The sequence below is a fragment of the Ambystoma mexicanum genome, chromosome 5q, assembly GCF_040938575.1.
Source record: "Ambystoma mexicanum isolate Mex_15411 chromosome 5q, UKY_AmexF1_1, whole genome shotgun sequence".
NCBI classification, from domain to species: Eukaryota; Metazoa; Chordata; class Amphibia; order Caudata; family Ambystomatidae; genus Ambystoma; species Ambystoma mexicanum.
In genome coordinates, this window is record NC_090933.1 from 608005635 (window position 1) to 608031612 (window position 25978).

General features: G+C 45.6%; 1 protein-coding gene across 1 annotated transcript in view; it reads left to right on the top strand.

The window, feature by feature from the left end:
- LOC138497543 (uncharacterized) overlaps positions 1–25978 on the top strand; it is a 522626-nt gene that overhangs the window by 302613 nt on the left and 194035 nt on the right. The gene's annotated exons all lie outside the window — the stretch shown is intronic.

A 25978-nucleotide genomic window follows, 5' to 3' on the forward strand; every position in this document is an offset into this window, starting at 1 on the left:
GCAAAAGAAATGTCCAAACAATGTTCTATAAAAAACATACTTCACTTGAATATAGACAGTTTACTGAAAGCACAAATAACCCACCCTTTTATGTCAAAAACAGAGAAATTGCAGATTAGATATAGATAGGGTGTACACTTTGGGTAATAGATGAACTTGAGGTAAAAATACAGGCGAAAATGGGGAAAACTATCTAAACGCAAAGTGATTACTTTGAATGTCTTCATAAGGTATTGTAAGGCGTTGTAAACCGTCCCCAAGTCCCAAGGTACAAGGGACAGGGAATCAGAACCTAGAAAAGTCTTGTTAGGGGCTTCTAGTCTACTCTTATTTTTTTACTGGGATTTTGACTTACAGAGAACACACAACAAATAAAATCTAACATCCATAAGATATCCATCATATACATTTCATGATATGCATAGTATCTAAAAAACTATTATTACCGGGATCATCAATAAAGCGTCATGTAGAATTCTAGAATTATTATACAAATTGTTATAGGATATACACAGTAAAATTGTTAATATTCCCAAAACAGTTACAACTTTATGAAATGTAATCTTTCTAAATATCTGATCACTGCTAATAAAAGTGAAATTTGACTCCCGGAGAGAAGAGGTGACCAAAAGCATCTGAGGATACACATATTTCATTGTGAACAAATCTTGTAAAATACAGTACTCTCAGATCATGGTGAACCCTTATGGTCCTTTTAATCGAGGTAACACATCATATGATGGAGGGGATGCAGATTAACTCTTACACCAAATGATAAGACCGACTAAGGAAGTTGGCAACATGTTTTTGTTTTATTCTCAATTATCTAAAACAGGGAGTTACAACGGACATCAACGGACGTCTCACAGCATAGTCTCAAAGCATTTCATAAAAAACAACTCTTTTACAACAAAAATGTGTCATATGTGACTTCATAGTACGTGGCAAACTAAGAAAACCTAAGTGCGATTGTGGTTGGTTCAAGGAGAATATCTAAGTATATTTTCTATAAGGGATTGTATTGTGATTGGGTCTCTGTAGTCAGGTGGACAACTTATGCTCACCCCTAGTGCAAGGCATCTTCAACAGTTAATAAGTACACAGCATATCACTGGCTCTCAAACTATAAGGTCTTTCGTTATACGGCCCTCTTCAATTGGTTGGCACGCTTGTACCCTTCTGGAATATTCAACTCACTAGCAGCACGTAAGCTGGTACCCAGGTGCTGTTGGGTGGACTTGACCGTGCCTCCCCACCCAATTAGCCCACGATCTATCATCACTCATGCTGTCTGCCATTTAGATTGTCTTTGAACTTGGCCTTGCAGTAGCTTCTTGTCTCTGGGACTTTAAGGGAGGGTGAGTATGTTCTTATCGAGGTTTAGGTCTGCATGCCCACTTCTATTTCCATCCTGGACTCACGTGACAGGAGACAGTGGGGGTCATTACGACCCGGGCGCAAAGGGATACGGGCACCGGTAAGGACACTGGTGCCGGTAATCCCTTTGCGACCTATTCCGAGGTCCCTTTGCGGGTCCTTCCCTTAGCGCCTGGTTTTCGCAGGCGTTAAGGATGGGACCCGCAAAGGGATACCGGGGTCAATAACGGTACCGTAATTTACGGTACCGTTATTGCCGCCTTCCCCCTTCCCATTGAGCCCTATGGGGGCTCAAATGGGAATGGGGATTGACATTTTCAAAGGAGACTTACCGGTCCCGCAAAGGTCGGACTAGACCGGTAAGTCCCCATTGAACAAGGGCGGACACGGTACCGGTAATGGTGCTAGTCATGGCGCTAATAGCAAGGGATGCCTCAGCGTCTCACATTTACTATTCTTCAAGGACTGATAACCAGTGTTGGCTGCTTTGTCCTTTGATATCAGGCCAAACATCCTTCCTTGGTCTACCTTCGAGTTTTAGCTTATTTCTTTGCTGTGACACATGCATAGTTATCAATCCTCCTTTCTCCACGGGTTGAGCTTCCTAAGGTTGTGACATCGAATATCCAGATTCTATATATATATACATATTGGCGGCACTGCCTGCAGTCTATTCACTACGTACAGCTTGCCTTTACGATTACTTAGTCTACTTGCATTACAGCATCTGTATAGTTATAAAACAGCTTGCATGTTTGCAGTGCTCTTCACACGTGCAATCTTCATTCTGCACATGAAAGTCTTCTCGATTCTTTACGTCGCCATCAGATTCTATAAGGTCTATGCATTCTCTTCTTCAACCACTCTTCTCAGTGTGTCATGCTCATTTCTTGTGACGTCACTAGCCTCTCTTTTTCTCTTTTTCACACTTCTTCGGGGGTCTCCTTCCGACTGTCATCTCTACGAGGATACATCATGTAGGGTTTTCTCAACGGATGCCTTGTCTCAAAGCCTATTCGTGGTGTAGGCATCATCACTGGCGTTGCGCATGTAGCAATTTCAGTTTCCAGAGTATAGGCAAAATGGGGGCGGGACTTCCTGCAGAGGCATGCAGCTGCTCCTCCAAAATGGTAAGTGGGTCCCAATTTCACCAGTTACCATACACTATCTACAAGTATGTGCCTTTGGATCATATTTCCCACAAATTCCTAAAATCTCCCATTTTAAAAGAAGGCGTAATCTAAACCTCATAAAGTGATGTCTCCAAATAGCATTCAGAAATGTTTTCAAATAAGGAGAGAATACCCCAAGCTTTTTATTCTCCTGGGTTTTATTAGCATACGAAGTGTAATGCTGATTAGAATCACATATATCTCACCAATCACTAAGCCATAATATCCTTTTAACTTGTGTAGGATTCTCTACAAGTGCTTCAGGGATGGCGTCTAAGATGTAAGGGGATATACACCCTTAATCTTAAACTTATTGAACCACACATTGGCCCCTTTTTGTGCCACACATTGTAAATCTTGAAATAGGGAATCAGATGATGAATCAAGGAATTTACGATACAGTAAAAGGTAATTCCATCTCATACATCCCTGTAGACAAAAAAGTCCTAACTCATAGCGTAATAATGTGGCTGCCACACAGTTGGGCAAGGACAAAACTGCTTTCCACAGAAGACCTTCACATTCGGTTAAATCGAGCCCGAATACCAAATGCGATATCTCAAGGCTATATATCTAAGCAGGAACAACGTTCGCTTTGAAATTTGATCAAGGGGAAGTAAAGAATATCAACCCCACCCCCAATCTTCATCCCCACTTGTGGAGAGGGCAGGAGCCCCCACACCCACCAGGAACGAGGACCCGGCAAGGAGATCCCGACGAGGAGCAGGCTGCATCCGAGCGGCAGCCGGCCCTCCCCGCCCGCAGACACCAGCTGATGCTGCATCTTGCCCTGCCTGGGCACCCCATCGCCTCCCTGGCACCCTTGGCCCCCCATCTTCGCTTTAAAGCCGCACGCGCCGACATCCACCTTTTCAAAATGTCGGGCGCGATGCGGCACGGAAACGAGACTGAGACGCCTCTACGTTGCTAGGCAACGTGTATTTGTATTTCTACTTAAATACAAACATCCGCCGGCAGGCGGAAGAGCCGGCGGCCATCCGAAGGCCTCTTAAGGCCATTCGACCCTGTTTGCCCCTCATCTTCATCCCCACTTGTGGAGAGGGCAGGAGCCCCCACACCCACCAGGAACGAGGACCCGGCAAGGAGATCCCGGCGAGGAGCACGCTGCATCCGAGCGGCAGCCGGCCCTCCCCGCCCGCAGACACCAGCTGATGCTCCATCTTGCCCTGCCTGGGCACCCCATCGCCTCCCTGGCACCCTTGGCCCCCCATCTTCGCTTTAAAGCCGCACGCGCCGACATCCACCTTTTCAAAATGTCGGGCGCAATGCGGCACGGAAACGAGGCTGAGACGCCTCTACGTTGCTAGGCAACGTGTATTTGTATTTCTACTTAAATACAAACATCCGCCGGCAGGCGGAAGAGCCAGCGGCCATCCGAAGGCCTCTTAAGGCCATTCGACCCTGTTTGCCCCTGTTCGCCGCTTTGCAGAGCGAAGTCCCTTGCAAAGGCGGAGGAATAGTGTTCTTCCCGCTATCGGCGGTCACCACCCGTGAGTACATCACTGCTGTAGAATCTCTACTCGCACAGCTAACAATATCTATGGCAGCATCTCCTACCAGGATTCTACCTTTGACCTACCTCTAACATGGCATGTGCTTAATTCCGTACTAACTCCTATGCCTATTACGATATGCGCGCCACGTCATCTGCTTAACTACCGCCTTGCCTTGCTGCATACAGCTGCCTCACCGGTTTATGCTATCCTGGCCTATTCATATCTCGTGTGCACTGTATCCTATGATGTGTATTCTGCCCCAGGGTCAATAACTATCCACCTATGTCTTTTGCTGTACCCTATGATCACTATCAGTATACACTGATTTGTGTCGCGCCATCTGGTCACTACAGACCTCACCCGTCTTACTATAGCTGACTTTACTACCACAGCACTATAGGGGTCTCTCCGTGTTCGGCCTTCACCAAGCTTATGTCTTGACTAACCTGCAAGGCTATTGTACCATGCCGTATGGTCGTTAATGGACCACTGTGTTGTGCCTTATGGTCGCTAATGGACCACTGTGTTGTGCCTTATGGTCGCTAACGGACCACTGCAATTGTGTTGTGCCTTATGGTCGCTATTGGACCACTGCAATTGTGTTGTGCCTTTATGGTCGCTAACGGACCACTGCAATTGTGTTGTGCCTTATGGTCGCTAACGGACCACTGCAATTGTGTTGTGCCTTATGGTCGCTAACGGACCACTGTAATTATGTTGTGCCTTACGGTCGCTAACGGACCACTGCAATTGTGTTGTGCCTTATGGTCGCCAACGGACCACTGTGTTGTGCCTTATGGTCGCTAACGGACCACTGCAATTGTGTTGTGCCTTATGGTCGCTAACGGACCACTGCAATTGTGTTGTGCCTTATGGTCGCTAACGGACCACTGCAATTGTGTTGTGCCTTATGGTCGCTAACAGACCACTGCAATTGTGTTGTGCCTTATGGTCGCTAACGGACCACTACAATTGTGCTGTGCCTTATGGTCGCTAACGGACCACTGCAATTGTGTTGTGCCTTATGGTCGCTAACGGACCACTGTAATTGTGTTGTGCCTTATGGTCGCTAACAGACCACTGCAATTGTGTTGTGCCTTATGGTCGCTAACGGACCACTACAACTGTGTTGTGCCTTATGGTCGCTAACGGACCACTGTAATTGTGCTGTGCCTTATGGTCGCCCTCTTGGTCACTATCAGACCATTTGCTCCTAGACTATACTAGGTCAACATGCCGCTCACCAATAGTCTAATTGCTATAAACTCACCCATGTACACTTTCAGTGTCCTACTCACTAGATTACTGCCCACCTTTCTCCTCCTTATACTGCACTCTGGTTGGACCGTACTTAACCACACCACCACCCCCGTCCTCCACTTTCACCTGCATCACACCACAACTATGCCATCCTACGCTCACCACACCAACCCCTACCTCAATAACCCAGCCCTTTGGATCCAACACTTTGCTACTAGACCTTTACCAAACATACCTTGCTCCATCACCCTGAGAAATGCCAGACTTGGCTCGCGACTCACCCACGCTTCCCATCACTCAGCGCATCGTAACAAACTGCCTCAGACCCCTACACCGTCCACACCTACGCCAAATCTTCCACCATCCCTTTCCAATCCCCCCAACTTAAGCAACTTCAAAGGTGCGTTAATCAATGCCAGATCTCTCTCGGCTCACGCCCTAGAAGTAGCTGACCTCATCCTCAACCTCGACCTTGACTTTATCGCTATTACCGAAACCTGGCTCCATCCTGCCTCAGGTCCTCTTCTCTCCCTCGCCATCCCTCCAGACTATAACATTATCAGACATGATCGTAATTCTAATCAGTCCAAAGGCGGTGGCATTGCCATCATCCACAAAAATGCCCTAAACCTCCACCTCTCTGCCACGCACCACTTTTCCACTCTGGAAGCACTGACAGCTAAATTAGCTGTTACCCCGAACCACTCTATCACCTTCCATCTACTCTACCGGCCACCTGGCCCGCTATCCACTTTCACGGAGGACATCTCCAACATCATCACTCACAACACCAAAACCAATTCCCAGGTCACGATATTGGGGGATTTCAACCTAGATCTTTCTGACCCCAAGGACACTGCTGCCACGACTATTGACAATATCCTTACGAATGCTGGATTCACACAGTTCATAAACCAACCCACCCACGACAAGGGTAGAACCCTTGATTGGCTAGCCGCCCATAATTGTCCCATCAACATCACCTCCAACCAACAGTGCTCATGGACTGACCACAACTTAATTACATTCAATATCGAGTCCAAATCTGTCAGCCTCTCTCCTAGCATTGCACCTGCTACGGCCACTCGCAATAAACGTGACATCACCTGCAACAGACTCCTCCCTCTCCTCCTTCCGGCTCTCAATGACCAGGCTCTCTCATGCTCTGACTCCACGGCCTTGGTTGACGCCTTTAATCGGGCTATGCTTAAAGCCTTAGACACCATCGCACCCTCTAAACTGAGAAAATCCAAACCTCGAGCCCACCTGAACTCCTGGTTCTCACCCCAGCTTAGAACTTTACGCAAAGATAAACGAATTGCGGAATCTCACTGGAAAAGTAACCACTCTCCAGCCAACAAATCGTGTCTACTCTTGGCCACCCTCAATTACAAGGAAGCCATACTCCAGGCAAAAAAAGACACATACAATAAACGCATTGAACAAGCCAAATCCAACACCAAAGAACTGTTTAAAATCCTAAAAGAACTTGAAACTCCTGTTACTGCACCTGACACCTGTACCAAAGATAGCACCTGGTGCTCCAAAATCCAAGAGGCTCTCCTAGGCAAGATTGCCACTCTTCAAATTAAAATCAACAACAAACAAACTAGCCTTCAATCTAACCCTCCACCGATCCTTACACCTACTATAAACCACTCCTTCCCAGATTCTCTGACTCCTTTTAGCTTCTCTCCACTCTCCATTCCTGAAGTGTAAAAGATCATCCCCAGCCTTAAACCTTCCAACTGCCATGGTGACCTCTGTCCTGCGCCTATTATTAAGGAAGCAGTTCATGACCTAGCACCATTCATCACTACACTCATTAACTCTTCCTTTAGCTCTGGGATTGTACCGGACAACCTAAAGGATGCCTGGGTCATCCCGCTCCTGAAAAAACCTACCTTGGATCCCAGCATACCCACAAACTACAGGCCAATCACCACTGTCCCATTTTTGCTAAAAATCCTTGACCGTGCGGCATACCTACAAATTCAAGAATACCTTGAATCAAACAAACTTCTTGGACTCAGGCAATCGGGGTTTCGGCCACGCCACGGTACTGAAACTGCCCTTATCGATTTAAAAACGCAGATCGAGATCTCAAAGACAAAGGCAAACTTGCGCTACTACTTCTCCTGGACCTCTCGGCGGCTTTTGATCTTGTTAACCATAAAATTCTTTGTCACCACCTCAAATCAGCTGCACACTTCTCAGACAAAGCCTCAACCTGGATCAGTTCCTTCCTCGATAACAGATCAATGCGCGTGTTCTCTCCATTAGCAGCCGCCCCACCGGCCCCGGTCGCCTGTGGCGTGCCTCAAGGGTCCTGTGTCTCGCCCACCTTATATAACGTGTTCACCAAACCCCTTTTTGATATTCTGGACCATCTGGTTGTCACGTACACCAATTACGCTGACGACACCCAGATACTAATCACTATCACAGGTGACTACACTACTGACTCCCTCGCCATCAACGCCATCTACCAGGTCATCCAAGCTTGGATGGCTCAACACGGACTTTGTCTAAATGATGAAAAGACAGAGCTCCTCATTCTTGGTTCACCACAAAAACTCACAAAACTTGACCCTGCTTTTAAGTCCTTCACCATTGACGGGAATACTATCCCTACTGCTAAGGACACTAAAACCTTAGGGATTTACATTGACTCGACATTATCCCTGACTAGACAAACCATCTCGGTCTCATCAGCAGCAGCTTATACTTGTAAGCTCATTACGGCCTGTCGCCCGTTCCTTTCCACAGCTAACTGCGTGACCTTGGCGAGGACCCTCGTACTGTCCAAGGTCGACTACTGCAATGCCCTTTACCTAGGTACTAATCGCTGTAACTTAAATAAGTTACAAATTGTCCAAAACAATGTGATCAGAGCGGCCCTCAACATTCCCAGGCGCCAGCACATATCCGATACTAGGCGTAACCTTCACTGGCTCTCTATCCCACACCGCATTTCCTTGAAGTCTTTGGCTCTCACCCATAAATGCCTTCACAACCAAGCTCCCTGTTACTTGGCGAACAGATTTGCCCCCCATAGCTCCACTAGACCTCGCAGATCGCCCCAAGCCAATTGCCTTGTCATCCCACGATTCAATCTCCAAAGATCAGATGGAACCAGCTTCCCCATCTTGGCAGCCAAACTTTGGAACTCACTCCCTAATGAGCTGAGAGCAGAACCCTCCTTCCTGAAATTCAAACAGCTTACCAAAGCCTGGCTGTCCTCCCAAGACATCTAACACTGGCTCACTGCCCTACTTGCACTTTGACAGACTCTTGTATAGGCATTCTGCTTATCTTTTTACTGCTATTCTCCTGATTGTAAATTTTGAAATTCTGCTGTAAAAACATTTATACTGCCTTGTTATGCTTTCATCATGTTGTATCCAAGTTATGCGTCCGGTTGCCCCTGGGCCTGGTGCGCTATAGAAATAAATAAAATACAAATACAAAATACAAATACAACCATATTTCCTGTTCATACTTTTCATTAGAGCAGTCAAACAGGTAGAGTTAGTTGGTAATTATGTTATTAGGTTCCACAAAAATAGGATAGCCCAAAAAGATGAACTCTTTATCAACTTCTAACTTGTTGTTAAGCTGCCAGGAATACTGCAGTAGTTTCCTGGAGTTTGACTGGCTCAAATTTTAAATTCGTTTCCTGTAATTATTAGGTAATTTCCAAGCACATATTGGTGAAAGAAATGAATAAGCTGTTGAAGCCCAATTGGTAAATGATCAAAAAGAATTACATTGTCCACGTATTCCTACCTATAGGAGAAGGAGCCAAGGAAACATTCTCTATGTCTTGCTAGGGAGATGTACCTGAATACTTAATGTGGCTTGAGTAGATGTATCTGTATGCAAGTGAATTATAATACTAATTAGTCCATCCGTTAACCACCAGGCAGCATGTTTTTTCCCCAAGACGAGTTCTCCTAACAAATTTGAATGATGCACTGAGATCAATGATTGTCCACAAAAATAGGGAGACAATTTTTTTTTGTCAGGTTTGTCTGTGGAAAAATTCCATGACAAATCCATTTAATGAGTTACCAGTCATCCTTCGGAAACCAGCGGATGTTTCTAGAGTACCTGTTTCCAGAGCCCAGCTGTCGTCTTCATTCAGAATTAAAGAGGAGAACATTTTGCTGCTCACATCTAGAATAGCAGTAGGCTGGATACATGGATTAAGCCTATCACCTTTTTTGCACATTGGTAAAATATACAAGGTATTCCAGTTAAGCAGTGTTGTACGAGACTTCAAAATATGTGAAAACTAAATTTTCAAGACAGATGCCCATATAGGAGGGGAGTGTTTGAATATATTGTTTGATAACCCAAATGGACCCACAGCTTTGGAATGACTAGATTTAAGAATCATATTTTAGATGTCACTAAGTTCAAAGTGCAAAACCTAAGGAGTTAGAGAACTGTTTAGATCAAAATATACCTTAACAGTAGAAGCTGCATACAATTCAGAAAAAATGTTGGATCCACTCACTCTCCAAAACGGGAATTAATTGGTAATGAATTGGAGTAGATGCATTGCTGTTAATTACTTACCAAAAACCAGCAGCCTGTTTTTTTAAGTTATGTTCCAACATAAGCTGGCTATCCTTCCGTACCACGCAATGCTTGTAACTAATCAACCCATTTTAATAAATCTGTCATACAGCTTTTATCTTCTAGGACTTTGGGGCTCTAATCTACTCCTACTAATATGTCAAAGCTTGTGAAATAATCTGTTTTATTTCCTTCATACATGTTGATAGTATGAATGAACCCAATGTTTATGATTCAAGCTTTTATTTCAGTTAGTGTCAACATTGTTTCCAGTATAAAAGTGGAAAATATTTATGAAGAATATTTAACAAATTTTCCCGCCCAGGAGGACGATAAATATGTGCCTAACTTGATTTGATTACATTTACGTATGTTGTTGGTATGCCATTTAAAACGGCTCTTAGCAGAATGGACCGTTGAGGCAAACTGCCCTCCACAGTATAGTTCGAGAACAGGGTTACATGAAATATGAGCCGATAATATATTATGATCACTTAAGTATGTCTCAATAACACTGTATTGAAAACACAAATTAAATAAATGTAAGTGCTCTACTTGTAATCGATACAAGAGCTGTTGCTTCCTCTATGCCAAGTATGTCTACGTGGGATATCTCTGTTTATGTTTTCATGAAGTTTAAGAAAGCCCCACATTCCAAAGATTCAGAGATGATATAACAGTAATGCTGCCCTGCCTTACCTTCACTTCAGGACAGATGGAATTGAAGTCACCCACTAGGAGTACATGGCCTGCACAAAATACTTCATAACTGGCTCCCGGCACGTTATAAATTAATTAATAAATAAACATACTTCTAAATGTCAACAAAGGAATCTAAAAAAAGGATTCCAATACATATTAATTAAAAGCAAATCATTTTTAAAAGGATCCTTATAAATTGTAACCTTACCGTAAGAATATCAAAATGAAAGTCAAGCCATCTTTCCACTTCAACAATGAACTCATTACCAATGGCAATAATTAATTTGTAAGCAAATGAAGCAGCCATCACATAATGGAGCTTCTTGCAGCCACACCTCTTGTAAGGGTATAAGGAAAGATTTCTTAAGACATGCATATAGGGATGGATTATGTAGAAGATGGCAATGACCCTGAGAGTTCCATGACAAAACTTCAAAAAAATGTTTCCTCAGTAGCAGTTTTTCAATCTACAGCGTGCAAAATAGATGGAAGCCAGGACTAATCCAGTAAATCAATGGTAGAAGAACCTTTGCTGGCCACAAATTGGACTGATCTGTTGTCCCATACCCTACCCTGACAACATATTTAGATTCTATCTTTTTTTTTTTTTAAATTTCAATTTTATTGGTTTTGTAAAAGTTTGACATTCAAATATATGCAAGTTACATCTCGTGGTTCAAAAAGGCGGGCCTATACAGTGAATTACATTCTCATTTATCGTGTGTAGAGTCTTTAGAAATCAGATAATTAACAGGTAAGAACAACAAAACCCATTCTGTGTTTCTCATTATGTCCCACCCCCCACCCCCCTCACATAAACTCAGACCTGGCAACGAAGAGAGCATTGAATAATATCAATAAACCGCCATTGTACTCGTGGCTTCGGGCAAAGAAGACGCACAATGATTCAAAGTTCCAGTACAACAGACTCGTCATGCGATAAACCAAATTGACACGAAACTCAACAGTGTTTTGCACACAATCCTTTCACTAAGCATACGCGGATCGAAACTCAGACCAGGCGTTCTCAACAATAGCTCGATCGCCGTGTAAGGCTGCAGTCATGCATTCCATTCTATAAATGCTCAATGCGACCGCCAGCCATTCAGTTTTGCTGGGGAGTGCGGGCCTTTTCCATGTCATGGTAAGACATGCTCGTGCAGCCATCAGGAGACCCTGCACCATCTTGCCTGCCTTCACAATCTTGTCATCTGATTCAATTAGGGCAAACAAAATGAGCAGTGGTTGCTTCTCTCTGTCTTCTTCATCTAGGTCCCTGATCCAGCTAAGGACCTCTGACCAATAGGTTTGAACCAATGCACATCCCCACCACATATGCCAGTAATCGGCCCGCTTCCCACATCCCCTCCAACAATGTGGGCTTACTCCCTGGTACATTTTGGCAAGCCGGATTGGGGCGTATTGCCATCTATATAATAACTTAATGGCATGTCATTTATACTGACATGATAAGGAAGATTTTGCCGTTCGTCTGCATATTTGCAACCATAGCTTTGGTGAGATTTGCCTACCCATATCTGATTCCCATCTGCCTTTGAGTGCCAGGGAGGGTTTAATATCAATTTCAATCAATGCCAGGTACATAGCACTTATCAAACCTCTGGAGCCCGTGGATAAGTCCAGGATTCTCTCAAACGGGGTAAGATCTCTCTGCAACTGCTCTTTCCATATTGGTCTAGTCATTACCCCTTTGAGTCTCAGATACAGAAAGACCGAGAGCGTACCTATGCCAAGGGCCTCTTGTAATTCCTGAATGGTTATAAAAGAGCCATTTCGGCGTAATTGGCCTGCCCTTTCTAGCCCTGCCTAGTACCAGGTTTCAAAGTTTCCCGGTTCAGGAATTGCATCACGAATCCCGGGTGACCAAAGATGTCCCAGGGGAGAGGGCCATGTCGTGACTCCCACCATTTTCTTGCCCGGTTTCCATATTGACCATATTGTGCCTATAATAGGGTGAGATTTAACGCTATTGCGTAATTGAGGCCCAGGCACCCATAGCCATTCACATAAAATAAAGGGGCGGAGATGGTAGTTATCGAGCGCTATCCACTGGGGCTCCGACCGTTGCCTAAAATGTGGGACAAGGACCCTGAGTTGAGTCGCTCTATAATATGTTTCAATGTCTGGGAGACCCACCCCAGCGTTGTCCTTTCGAAGTTGGAGGAGGGATCTCGGGATTCTCGAATTTTGACTTTGCCATAGGAAGGTTAGTAACAACCTTCTCGTATCCGTGAAATATTCTGGAGGCATTTTGATGGGGAGCATTTTCGAACAAGTATAATATCTTGGGGAGAAGGACCATTTTTATAGCATTTAGACGGCCTAGCCACGAGATGGTAAGCTTGGACCACCTTTGGACATCTTTTTGAAGAGCTAGTGACAATGGAGGGAAGTTGGCCCCATAAAGGGATCCCAGATCACGGGTGACGTTGATGCCCAGATATCGGAGTGTGGTGAGGCTGACTTTTACTCCCAAGGGGGCGAAGCGTTCGGCCTCAGAATCTCTACGTCTATCAATCAGGAGAAGGACAGATTTCCCTGTATTAATTTTCAGACCCGCCAGCTCGCCATATTCTTCAATTATGCGGAGCGCAGCCGGGACCGATTCTAAGGCGTCGGTCAAATGTAGTAAGATATCATCGGCGTATAGGCCCAGTTTGTATTCTTGATCGCCTACTGTGATACCCTTTACTCTATTATCATTTCTCAACTTTTGCGCCAATGGCTCAAGTGACATTACAAATAGGATCGCTGACAGTGGACAGCCCTGCCTTGTCCCTCTTTCAAGAGGAAACCAACGAGAATAGCCTCCGTTCACCGTCACTGATGTTGTGGGGGAACTGTACAGTGCTTTAATGGCACGGCAGAGTTTTGGTCCCAGCCCATATGACACCAATACCCTTTCTAGAAAATCCCATGAGACCCGGTCAAAGGCCTTCTCGGCATCTAAGGACAGAAGGGACGGGTCCCCCTCCATTTCCTGTGCTTCATGGATTAGGTGCAGCGTTTTCCTCATAGTGTCCGCGCCCTGTCTTCCAAGGACAAATCCAACCTGGTCGGAGTGTATCAGCCTAGGGAGGTGTGTTTCAAGCCGTGCCGCAATCACTCTAGCGTATACCTTAGCATCGATGTTGAGGAGGGAGATGGGACGGTAGGAGCTACAGTACCTGGGATCCCGACCTTCTTTTGGAATAACAGCAAGAAGGGCTTGCGAAAAGGACAGAGGTGCTTGGCCTGTGTCAAAGATGTGATTAAACAAGGATGCGAGAAAGGGGGCAATGAGGGGGGAGAACGTCTAGTAAAACCCGGGCATGAATCCGTCATCGCCCGGGGCCTTTCCCGCTGTCAATCTCTTGATAGCGTCTGCAACTTCCTCCTCCGAGACTGGCGTATCTAGGGACGCTGCCTCCGTGGATGTGAGTGTGGGGATCTGTGTTTCCTTCAAGTATGTGTCTATACTTCCTGCATGTGGGGGGGGGGGTCGCACGTGTATAAGTCTTCGTAAAAGTAGGCAAATGCTTCCTGTATGTCTTCGGGGGATGTGACTATCATGTCAGTGAGGGTACCATCCGTTCTTTCAATTAAGTCAACCCATCTCTCCGCCTTCTGTGCACGAAGACGGGCTGCCAACAGGGCGTCAGCCTTGTCGCCCTTCTCATAATATTTTTGTTTAAGGTACTGTAAGGACTGGGCTGTTTTGCCCGCAATAAGTATTTTCAACTCTTCCCTGAGACGTCTGACTTCAGCGATATACTTGGATCTCTCAGATGGAGAGGACTGTGCCATATCTTGAGCCTTCCCGAGCCTCTCCCTAATGCCTTTCTCTATCAGGGCACGTTCTCTTTTTTTATCGGCTCCTTCCTTAATAAGTACTTCCCTCAGAGTTACCTTAGCGGCCTCCCACACGTTTGTCTTCCCAACTTCCCCTGTGTCATTGGTAATAAAGAATTGCTTAATCTCAGTTTCGAAAGTTTCCCTGAAGACCGAATCAGCCCATAAGGAGTCATTACATCTCCATTTGGTGTTTTGAGGGGCCAGACCATTCCAGGATATATCCACCATCACCATATCTTGATCCGTCCATGCAGAGGGGTGTATAGTGGCCACCTGCAACGTGCGCAAGAGGTGTTCTGAGAGGAAGATGTAATCGATGCGCGTGAGTGTGTCATGGGGGAGAGAGTGGAAAGTGAAGCCTCTTTCCCATCGGGTGCAAATGGCGCCAGCAATCCACGAGGCCAAAGAGATCAAAGGTTATTTTGATGCCTGCCTCATTTCTGGTACCGGGTGGGTCTGCTGCATCGGCTTTAGTTTGTCTATCCATTGAACTGTCCATCCATGTATTAAAATCCCCACCGAGAACCGTGTGTCCCCTAGCCATCCCAAAGACTTTCTCAGTAATTTTATGAAGAAATCTGTTTTGCCCCTGATTATGTGCGTAAAGCATAGCAAGGGTGACTATTGTGCCCCGTATGTTTCCGGTGACTATGAGGGCTCTCCCTTCCTTATCTGTCCATGTCTCCAGAATTGACATCCGGAGGCTTTTGCGTATCAGAATCCCCACTCCCGCTTTCTTTAAAATACCAGAGCTCCAAAAGGTGGGCCCAACTTCCCGCGATGGGATCTTTCTCTCCTCACCCTTCCGATATCGCGTTTCCTGAAGAAAAAGAATATCTATTTTCGATCTCCTGAATTCTCTAGCCACCATGGATCTTTTTGTGGGGGAGTTCAAACCTTTGACATTAAGTGTGCAAATACGTATCGTGTCTGTACAGAGCGTGGGAGCCATCTTAAGTTATGGACAAGTATGTGAGCATCCAGTATGCCTGCTTCAAGGCCCTTATCATGTTTCTTATTAGAGTATGTGGTTCGTTATCTTTGCATTGGGTCTCGATTAGTCCCGTAGGGGTCAAAAACTGACCCGTCCAGTCCCCATCAAGCCCCTTTATATACCCATATTGTGTTTTCCCGCTCCTCAGGTCTGAACTGTGACAAAATATGTGTTCCCCTGCCACCCCCCCCCCCCCTATCCCATCTATGTTCGGCGCCCGACCCGTCCGGGTTAACATCACCCAGTCGATCTCGGACCACCAATGGGGACCACAAAAACAAGCAGTCCTATCGTAATATAAACATATATAACAGTGAGCCCCCAACCAACAGCTCATATACCAACATCCACAATTCAAAAGTCAGAATCTTAATATCGACCCCCACAAAGGCGTCATCACAGCGTGGATATTATCTCATATCCTTCTCTGGGCGCCTCTTGCATGCATGACCAGGTGCACCATGATACGAGAGGATTAACATATTGTAATCTAGGGGTGTGTCGAGGGAGTCAGGTGCAACAATGATGTATGTCGTGCAGGCACCATCCCGGCCGACACATCCGCCTGGCTTCGTGCCACCCCGGGCAATGCCTTAACACTCAATATAAGGGTCCATTGCCTCAAGCATTTCAGCATGCCAGTCTGGTGTCCAGGCTAATATTCCATGCCGTGTGAGTTATTCATTCTCCGAAATTTCCTGGATCCCTGGATCCGCCTACGGCGGGGACCCTTAGTATGCCATTCACCTTCCTCCCTTTTTGATTCTCCATGGGAGGGGCCCTCTGCCTGGTCGCCCAGGAGATCAGCTATACATTCTGCAATTTCCTTTTCCGAAGCCAGCTTTATTGTCGAGCCCTGCCATTCAAAGGTGAGTGAGAACGGGTAGCCCCACCGGTATCTGGTTCCTGTATCCTTCAGCATCTGCGTAATCGGGGAGCATTTCCTCCTCAAAGGAAGCGTGAGAGATGATAAGTCCTGATAAAGAGAGACGGTCGCGTCACCCATGGAGAGTAACGGGGCATGTCTGGCTTTTTCCAAGATCCGGGCCCTGTCCGCATAGTTATGAAATCTGGCTAGGACTGAGCGCGGGCCCCCTGCTCTGCCTCCCGCTCTGTGGATGTGATCGATTTTTGGCTCATCTATCAGATCGTCCTTGAAGAGGAGCTTTAGGATGTTATGGAGGGATTGTTTCAGATCCGAATCAGTTTCGCCTTCCTTTTCGGGGATGCCGTGGATGCGTATGTTGTTACGGCGTTCTCTGTTTTCAAGATCGTCCACCTTTAATCGTATTTCCTCTTCCCTGTGTTCAATTTCCGCAATGCGATGATCCATCTGGGCTTCCAGCGTGTTTAAAGAGGTTTGATTGTGTTCGACCTGTTCCACTCTGTCCTCCATTTTGTCCATCCTTTGAGTGATTTTGTCAATCCTACCTCCTATATCTCCTATATCTGCCCTCATGCTCCTCATCCCCGTAAGTAAATCAGCGACATCCCCTTTGGTTGCAGCGGCGTCTGACCCCTGGGACAACATCGCTTGCTCGATGCAGCACTTCGGATCTTCCTGAGGTGGGGCGAACTTATACTTTGCCAGTTTGCCCTTAGGGTCCATGGGTAACGAGATCCCAATGACGCGGTGGGCTGGTCTCTGCTTGATGTCTGCGTGAGCGTCCAAAGGTTGTGTGTTCTCGTGTTACCCTTGCCGTCAGCACTGGTGAGACATGACCAGGGCAGGATGTTGTGAGGGGATCCAATAGCTAGTAAAACCTTTAATACGCTCCAAAGCGCTGGAATTAAGGCTTCATGGTGGTATCCTGGGATGCCCAATACTGGCGAGCAGAGGAGAGGTTGAGGGTGGCAACCCCTGTGTATGAGCCCCTTCCAAGAAGTGCTCGCGGCCTCCTCAGGAATTCCTTGTGCACAGGGTCCAGTCCAGGCAGGGTGTAGAGACGATAGGCCTTAGGGTCGCAGTGGAGGGCGAGGAGGGCACACGCCCTGCGTACCAGGGGCCCAACCCTCAGCCCACAATGGCCTGGGAGAGATTTGAGATGGGGAGCTCTGCGTTGCGCAACGTGCGCAGTCCCGGTGTCCTGGTACGGGGATGCAGCTGTCCCAAAAACAAACAAAAAAAAAAGTTCAGGCGCCTCTCTTCCACATGGGCTCGCTCGAGGGAGAGCTATCTGCGCAGAGCAGGCAGCAAGACAACGAGGCGTCGTGGTGGATCCCAATCGCCACCTTCCACCTCCACCGGGGTGCAAATGTCAGCGGCGGCCGCCGGGCCTTGATGCGTGCTGTCCGGGTCCGATGCGGCAGCTACACCGTGGTCCGTGGAAGGGCCCGCTCTGGGCGCGTATGGAATGTCCACCCGCAAGGAACCGCTGCGGGCCGGGGATAACTATTGTCAGACCGCTGCGGGTCAGGATTCTTGCGTTGTCCGGGGCAGACTGCACGCGAGGGCCGGGGACCGGGCCGCTCACTTCCGAGCCTCGCAGGGCGGGCTCGTCCTTGGGGACCGCGCCGCCGTGAGGTATGATTTATGGGGCCATGTGTGCACATACCTTATTGCGGTCCCCAGCAAGAACGAGAGTGCACGTTATAACGCGCTCCACAAAGCCGCGCGTATCTCGGCACAACGTGCGATGGCAGCTCGTAGGCCCCGTCTGTGCTCACTCAGCGTAGGTCGCAGGAGCGGATTTCTCCCTGAAGCGGGCTCCGATTTTCGTCGGGTTTGTTCCGGATGATGCCTGGATACTTCCGATGCCGGGTTCCATCGGTGTTGCAGCCGGCGGGGGTCTCGTGGTGGGGGCTCAACCCACTTTTCGGGACCCTTGCGCAGAGCCTACACGGAGATCGTGTCCATCCGTGCGCCCCCTGGTGGCCGAATCCTTAGATTCTATCTTTATACGGAAACTCTTGTGTCCCTTAAATCTTTAGAGAGTACAATATTATAAGATTGCTTATCGGGGTATGGAGGTAAATTGTGACCCACTAAAATAAATGATTACATTTCCATTAAGATCATATCATACACAATTTCCGACGGAGCATGTAAAAGACAATGGCCTCATTACGACCCTGGTGGAAATCGCGGTGCAAAATGCACCATGGAGCACGGCGGAAAGCTGCCGATAGCGCCATGGGGGTTGGCGGATTTTCCGCCCCATTCCGACCTTGGCGGGGCGGTAAATCCCCATTCCCCATTTTACCCTTCCCCATTCCCATTTTTGCCCCATAGGGTATAATGGGAGTGGGGAAGGCGTTAATTACGCCACCTCAAAATACGGTGGCGTAATTAACGACAAGGTCCCGTAGCGCCATGGATTTCTCCGCCCGGAAAAACCAGGCGGAAAACGCTCCATGGCGCTACGGAAACTCGTAGTAGGGCGGACGGGTCCGCCGCGAATAACGCTGGCGTAAACCCACTCCGCCAGGGTCGTAATGAGGCCCAATATCAGTTCTAATTGTATCATCACATTCTAGATTAACATCTCTTTAAGTAATTAATCTAAATCGAGAACATGTGATCTGTTGAATAAAAATGAAGAACCCTGAGAATTCTAAATCCAAACACAAAGGTCTTGATGAAACGTCTTTTTTGTGAGACGTAGATTTTGCAACTCTTGTTGGTACTATAAGGATAGGGGTCACCTCACTGTTTTGTTAGAGTGGTTATGTAGCGAACAACATCACCATCACTAATTAGGAGTGAACAGGTCGATGGTTGACTGACACAGTCAATGATCTCGTCATCATAGTTAACAGGCTGATTATTAAAGGGTGATCAGTCTGCCGCAATATCCAATGAATCTACAAAATTTTGATCCAAGGCTAATGATGAAGCATGCTGCTTGGAAGTTTATAGATGCAAAGTTATATCTCTAGCACCAATCTTGTTAAAACCACATACTTCGGTCCAGCCAGTCTTGGACTAACCGGATCATTTGAAACGGGGCAGTGAATTTTTGTCAAGAATTTTCTTGTTATGAGTGCAGATATTTCCTTGAAGACCTACGTGATGCAATAGGCTTTTTTACATTTATATTCCTTTTTAACCATTTCAGTCTTGATTGCTGGAATGTGATTCTTAAAGATTCCTAGCCTGGACAAGAAATAGTGATAGCTTTGCTGTTGACAAAGTTGCAGCTAGTTTGTACTTTGTCAGGAATTATAATAGTATTTGGGGTAGCCGGGGAAGATCGTTAATAAACCTTATTAGAAGTAGAACCAATTATAGCAGGTTCAGCTGCTGACGTGTTAGCTTCCATTGGACAAGTAGATGGTTGTACTTGTTTGAGTAGTTCCAAATAAGGCCCCCATGTGTCCAGTTAGGTTTGAAAACTGAAATATAGAGAGTCCCCAGTGTTACTATGTCATGAAACGCTTCTGTGGATTTTTACAGAGATGATGATCCAGATGATGGCGTCAAAAAAAGAGTAACATAGTAGCATTGAAATGTGAGAATGAATGTTCTGTAAAACTGGATGGTGATCCAAGAGGGATTCCAGCGATCTGCGGAGAGCTGAATGCTCTACACACTTTGTATCATCTGGTAAATTCAGCTGATCCATCTGATTAGATTGAGGTGATAACAATGCCAACCGTTTGTGGTCTGTAGACCATGCCCCTTAAAGGCCTATGTACAGGAGGCCACATACAAAAGGCCACCTGTCATATGTGGGCCTTTAGTGGGCATGGCCTGGATGGGAGCCGGACGAGTGTGCGGCTTGTGCGCCGGAATGCAGCTGGTACGTCGGGGGGCTATAGGATTGGGGCGCAGGGGTATGGTCACCTGTTTGGGATCTTCTGTTTGGGTGCAAGATCAATTGTACAGTTTTAAGTCTGTATGTCAGTTTGTCAGCTTCTACCAGTGAGAAAACACCAATGAAGGCTTGATAATCTGGCATGATCTAATTCATGGGTGTACCTCTCTTGAGCAGGTTGTTACTATGCTGGTGAAATAAGGTTTCCGACAGAAAATAGTGAGATGAAAAATGGAACATTTACATTGGCCAGTCGATGCTACGGTTGTGACAAGACAAGCAGGCATGTCCCAGGATAACTTGCAGGTTTGGTGCGTCACTGATGAACTCTTGGTGATCCTGAATGCACATTCATAAATCAATGTTCACTTGGGTGATCCCATGTAGATCAGTGGGGAACTGTCTAAAGAAAGGATTGGTGCTGGCTGAGGCTTCATAAACATAGGCATCGCTGCATTGTCCACAAGGCCTTCTGGGGCCTTGGTCCTCAATACCTCTAGCTCTATCTTCGTAAATACCTTCCTACTCAAGCTCTTTTGCTCCTCCACCTCCACCTCCCCCAGAGTCAGTTGCTTCTCCAAGCAACGAGATGGTGGTAGATCTCTTGCTTCGGCTGGGTCCTCCCTCTGGAACAGCCTCCCTGCCTCTCTGAAACTCGAGGAGAACCATCTCCGGTTCCAGAAGCACCCTAAGACCTTCCTCTTTGCTTCTGCCTTCTTTCTTCCTCTCCCCTGCTGATTTCCGGTCTGATACTGCACTGGTAACCTAGCTACCCCCTGCTTTTGGGCCCAGGTCCCTAACCGCCCAGTTGCACACCCAAACTGCCTCCCGGCAACCCTTACACTTGGGTCAGTATCTGTAACCCTACAGTCCCCCCTAGCTGCACTTTTGGACACCTGCTGTCTGCACTTACCCTTGCACCTGCCACCTGCTGGCCGCACTTCTTGTTATTGTTTTGATCCCATGTACAGCACTGCTCCTCCCCCTGCCCCTGGCACTTTTCCCCTCCCCTGCACTTGCGCGATCTCAATGTCACCTGGCCTAGTAAGATCATTGTCTCTGTACTCCCTCTGTTTCCCCTTTCCTTGCCTCGTCGTGCCTTGAAACACTTGTGTATAGGCATGTTACAAATGCCATATCATATCATATCATATAATAGGAATCATTTTGTTCCTGGGGAAGTGTAGGTGCATGTAGCTGCAGGTGGCCGCAGAGTAAATGAAGGTGGAAACTTTCACAGGAGCGGTACCTCCTAGAAACTCAATGGGTACATAGTAGTGCAGGACGCAGCATTTGAATGTTACCAAAAAAATGGAAATGTAAGTAATCCCCTTAACCCATAGACCTCCATGGCAATAACAAAGAAAATTGGAAAAAGTGTTGTCATAGGGGATGAATCATACCATAGTTACTAAACAGTTTCAAGAAAGGCGATACAATGTCTAACTAGTTATATTATTAGTAGAAGTAGCCTACTCATCAGATCATATAACCAGACAACAAATGAAACATTTTGAAAAATATATTTAATGTGTATAAAAAAGTACAAAAAGTCTAAAATTAGTGAGCCACATTGTTTAACCTTCAGGCTCATCACAAAGACATCATTTGAATCAAGACTCCAGAACACTACAACATCAAAAACAATGAATTTGCCCAATAGACATACACAAATGAACACAACACATTTATTGTATCTTTCATCAATATAAAAAACTGGGTAACGAATAAACCCAAACATTTAAATACCTATTCTGATAAAAATGCCACCATCTAAAGTGAAGCAAATTACACAATAATAGCATTCCATTCATCAAAAAACAACATCAGATGAGAATAAATTCATTAATCATCAATAGTCTCAGTAGTCAGTGTTCACAAAATTGGAGCAAATCTCAGTGAATGCACCTATATGTACCTACATTCATCCAAATGATCAATGGTCTAAATTGTCAATAGTCAACTAGTTGAGACAGCACAAGGTCGTCTTCCACATATTTAGATGCAAACCTTTCCTTGTCATATAGTCTACAAATTGAGATGCAAACCTTTCCTTGTCATGTAGACTAACAAACATGCTAGTTGCGACATGTTCAGCTGTGACTTCATGTGCCATGTCTTCCTCCGTACTGTTCCAAAAAGATTGAAGCATTGCTTTTGGAACAGTTATTGGACCCTTTACCAGGCCCCATACAACAATTGGTCTGGCAGCATTTCCAACCTATCCTTTAGGAAACCATCAATATGTCAAATCCAAATGCATTACTGACAGGCAGGTAATATCCAATATTGAATACCACTGGATATCAGATATCAGGAACAAGATGATGGACCAATGAAAAGAGATGTAAGGAAACACTAACAAGTACAATTAACTGGTTGCCCCAACCTCAAGAAATATACATTGTTTTGCCTTTGTAGTAAAAAGTTATTCAACATATCATTGTCCAAGATGATCCTCCAAGGAACCCATCGTTATAGGACTAATGATATCCTATAACCCTTCATGTCAAAAATTGGAAGGTAAACAATGGTATAAGGAGGATTAAGAGAATGTTGCCAAGGAAGCCCTTGGTTATTGTTGGAGCCAGCATCACGTGTTGGGTCAATCCCCAGACACAGTGTCCATTTACTAGGAAGAAAAAGAATCAGACGACAATTATATTCTGAACTCTGTAACCAGAAAAAGAACGCAACCAGTAAACATTTCCCATTAAAATACCGGACCAGGAAACAGCTGTAATGGTTGATTCCAGTTGTAGACAAATAGATGTTATTCCCGAACTGGTACATCCTAAAAGGCATGAACGGAAGTTACAACATCACGAAGTAGCTGGTGGTTCCCAAAGTAATACACTGTTTGATGCAAAAACCAAAGCTGTAAGTATTTGCAGCAGAGAAGACGCCTAAAAGAGGGAAGAGAAAACCGCTGCTGAATTATGGCCCTGAAGAAGGGTGCCGTAATACACTAAATATGTGTCGGCACGCCACACGCTTCATACATTTGTTGTACAATATGATTGACCAGTATGCATTTTGTCACACAAAACGCTCATTCTTTACAAATAAGTAGAGCTTGGCACAAAACGCAAATCACTGGCATAACCTGTTCTCTGTACAATAAAATAGCCCACAAAAATCATATTTTGCGGGTTCATATGTACTTTTTCTTTTTGTGCATTTCCGTTTACATACAACTTTTTTGCACCAGCTTTATAAATAAAGTCAGTAAAATCCATAAAAGCGTCTTGCATATCTTAAACATTTTATAGAGAAAGCATGTACTATCAATAATTATTTTTTTAATTAAAGCTGTAACCTTTAAAAAATCACTAAAAAGATGATTAATATAAAAACTAAAGACTATTAAGACGAATAGCACAAAAGCTCTCAAGTCTGAAGTATTTTATGAAGCATATTTTCGATAAGTAGACAGTCTTCAGCAGATCGGAAGTTAAAATGCATTATGTCATATGGCTAGAGGGTGCCATTGTATTTTTTGATTGCATACTTCTTTTTTTGCATTGATATAGGCTACAAACCCTCAGGCATCTGAGCGCTGCTTACCCACGGTGTGTGGTGCTCATTTATCGACCTCGGAAGGATGAAAGGCTGAGTTTGGCCATGCCGAGATTCGAACCTGCATCAGCAGGCTCTGTACAGATCTCAAAGCAAGCGCTCTACTCGCTGTGCTATACTTTATAAACTACACAATTTAGAGAATAAGATGTCAGATTAAATATAAAGTGCCATAATGTTCTGCCCCAATCCTTCCCATTTCGCCATGGCTTTTCAAATAGTATTCATGCAAGGCAGTGCAAGCCATCAGAAGGTGCTTAGTAGATTTGAGCTGTAGAGTACAAAGCCTGCACAGTCTTTTGTCCTTGGGGAGGTTTATTCTAGGGCCTATCCTCATAAAAGATGGTAAAAGGTTAAATCTGAGCTGTAACGCAAACAGTCTAGCCCATGGGTCATCCCACAGGTTAAAGTAGGGAAACGGTCGGAGGAATAATAACCTTTGAGCAACATACTCTTGGAAGGTTGATTTCTCCAATAAGTGATCGATATTGGAGATATGGTCCCATTCTTGCGCTTTCTTTTTTAACTTGTTCTTATACAAGGTTTCATGCTCTGTGTAGTCTGCTTTCAAGCCTATTTCTTTGTGGAATTACTCTACTGATGTGTCCCACTCCTTCAATTGATCACATATAACTGGCTGGCCTCTTGTTGTGTTGGTATACCAAATATATTGTGTCACCCCATATCATTTAGTATTTTGTCATGTTTCTCCTGATATTGATTGACATATTTAACGAGACCAGCCCTAGTTCTAATTGAGTGGCCTCTACAGCGTGCCTTGTGGAGGGCTGACGGCCCGCCTCCAGATATTTCCTTCTAATATCTTATGCCATCACACCTCCCTTTCCTTGTGCAATTCCAGGCCATAAAGTATGCATGGGACCATGCTTGAGCGGTAGACTAATGTTGGACCCTCTATAGAGAACCCAACCTTAGTCGAAGTATGTTTTCTGATTGTCAGAAACTTCCTTATAGCCCTGTTGGTAACATATTCAGGCTTGGTCTGTAACATGTTGGAGTAATGAGTGTTCCTAAGTATTTTATTTTCTCACCGTCCAATTTCCATAAACGTTTCTTGCCAATCTCTTCCATCCTACCCCCATGATCTTCGTCTTAGACTTGTTCAATTTCAAGCATTGTTTTTGGAATACACATGCCGTGCCGTCAAGGCCATTTGCAAGCCAACATGAGTTTTATCAAATAAGATTAGTGTCATCTGCATACGTTAGCCAACCTCTCGGTCTATTGCCTATTTTCGGTGGTTATGAGTCAAAGGCATCCATTGTGGCTCCTAGGTCGGCTACATAAAGATAAAAAAGCAGCGGCGCCAAAACACAACCTTGCTTTAGGCCTTTGCTAGTTTCTATAAAGTCTGTCACAAGGCCCTCTTGGCTTGTTCTGACGTCAGCCTCTATGACTAACTTCATTGAGGTGCCCATTTTCTGGCAGGGCTGTGTAGTACTCTGTACTCTTTCCTATAGGTCTAATTGACCAGTTATTTGTGATCGGCGGCTCCTGGTATGGATGTGAACAGAAACAGTCATTGATGATCTGCTCCCTGGGTCACACATGTCCTTAGTCTGCACACTCTCCCCCTCTTGGGCTGCAATTGTGTCTGTGATCAATGGCTGGTCGGATAGCGAGACACTTGCCATCTTGCTCTTTGTATTACTGCGAGTTGCGTATCTCAGGGGGCGTTTGAGCATGAGCTCTGTCATTCAGTGCTTAAAATAATAAACTGTGCGCTCCCCCCAAGAATTTATCAAGTCTCTCTGAGGCACGTGCCTTGTTTCCAAAAAAGGGCTCTAGGTAAAAATTATGCAGCCCAAAACCTCGCGTCACAAAACAGTGATGCATGAAAAACCGAAAACTGAAAAAAACACAGTGGGCCTCATTATAAGGTTGCCGGTGCAGTAACAACGGTAAGCTTGCCAGTACAGTTGTTATCGGAACGGCAAACTACGAGTTCTGCTCGCAGCTACTTAGACCTGGCGGGCGGAGTGGCACCCACGAGCAGACCATGTCGGATGCCCCGGCACCATTCCTAAATGGTGCCGGTGCATCCGGCCTCCCCATTCCCATTGAGTCCAATTGGACTCAATGGGAATGGGGACTAATATTTTCCAGCGCCCGGGAATGGGTACGCCGGGGCTGTAATGCCCCAGTAATTGCCCATTCCTG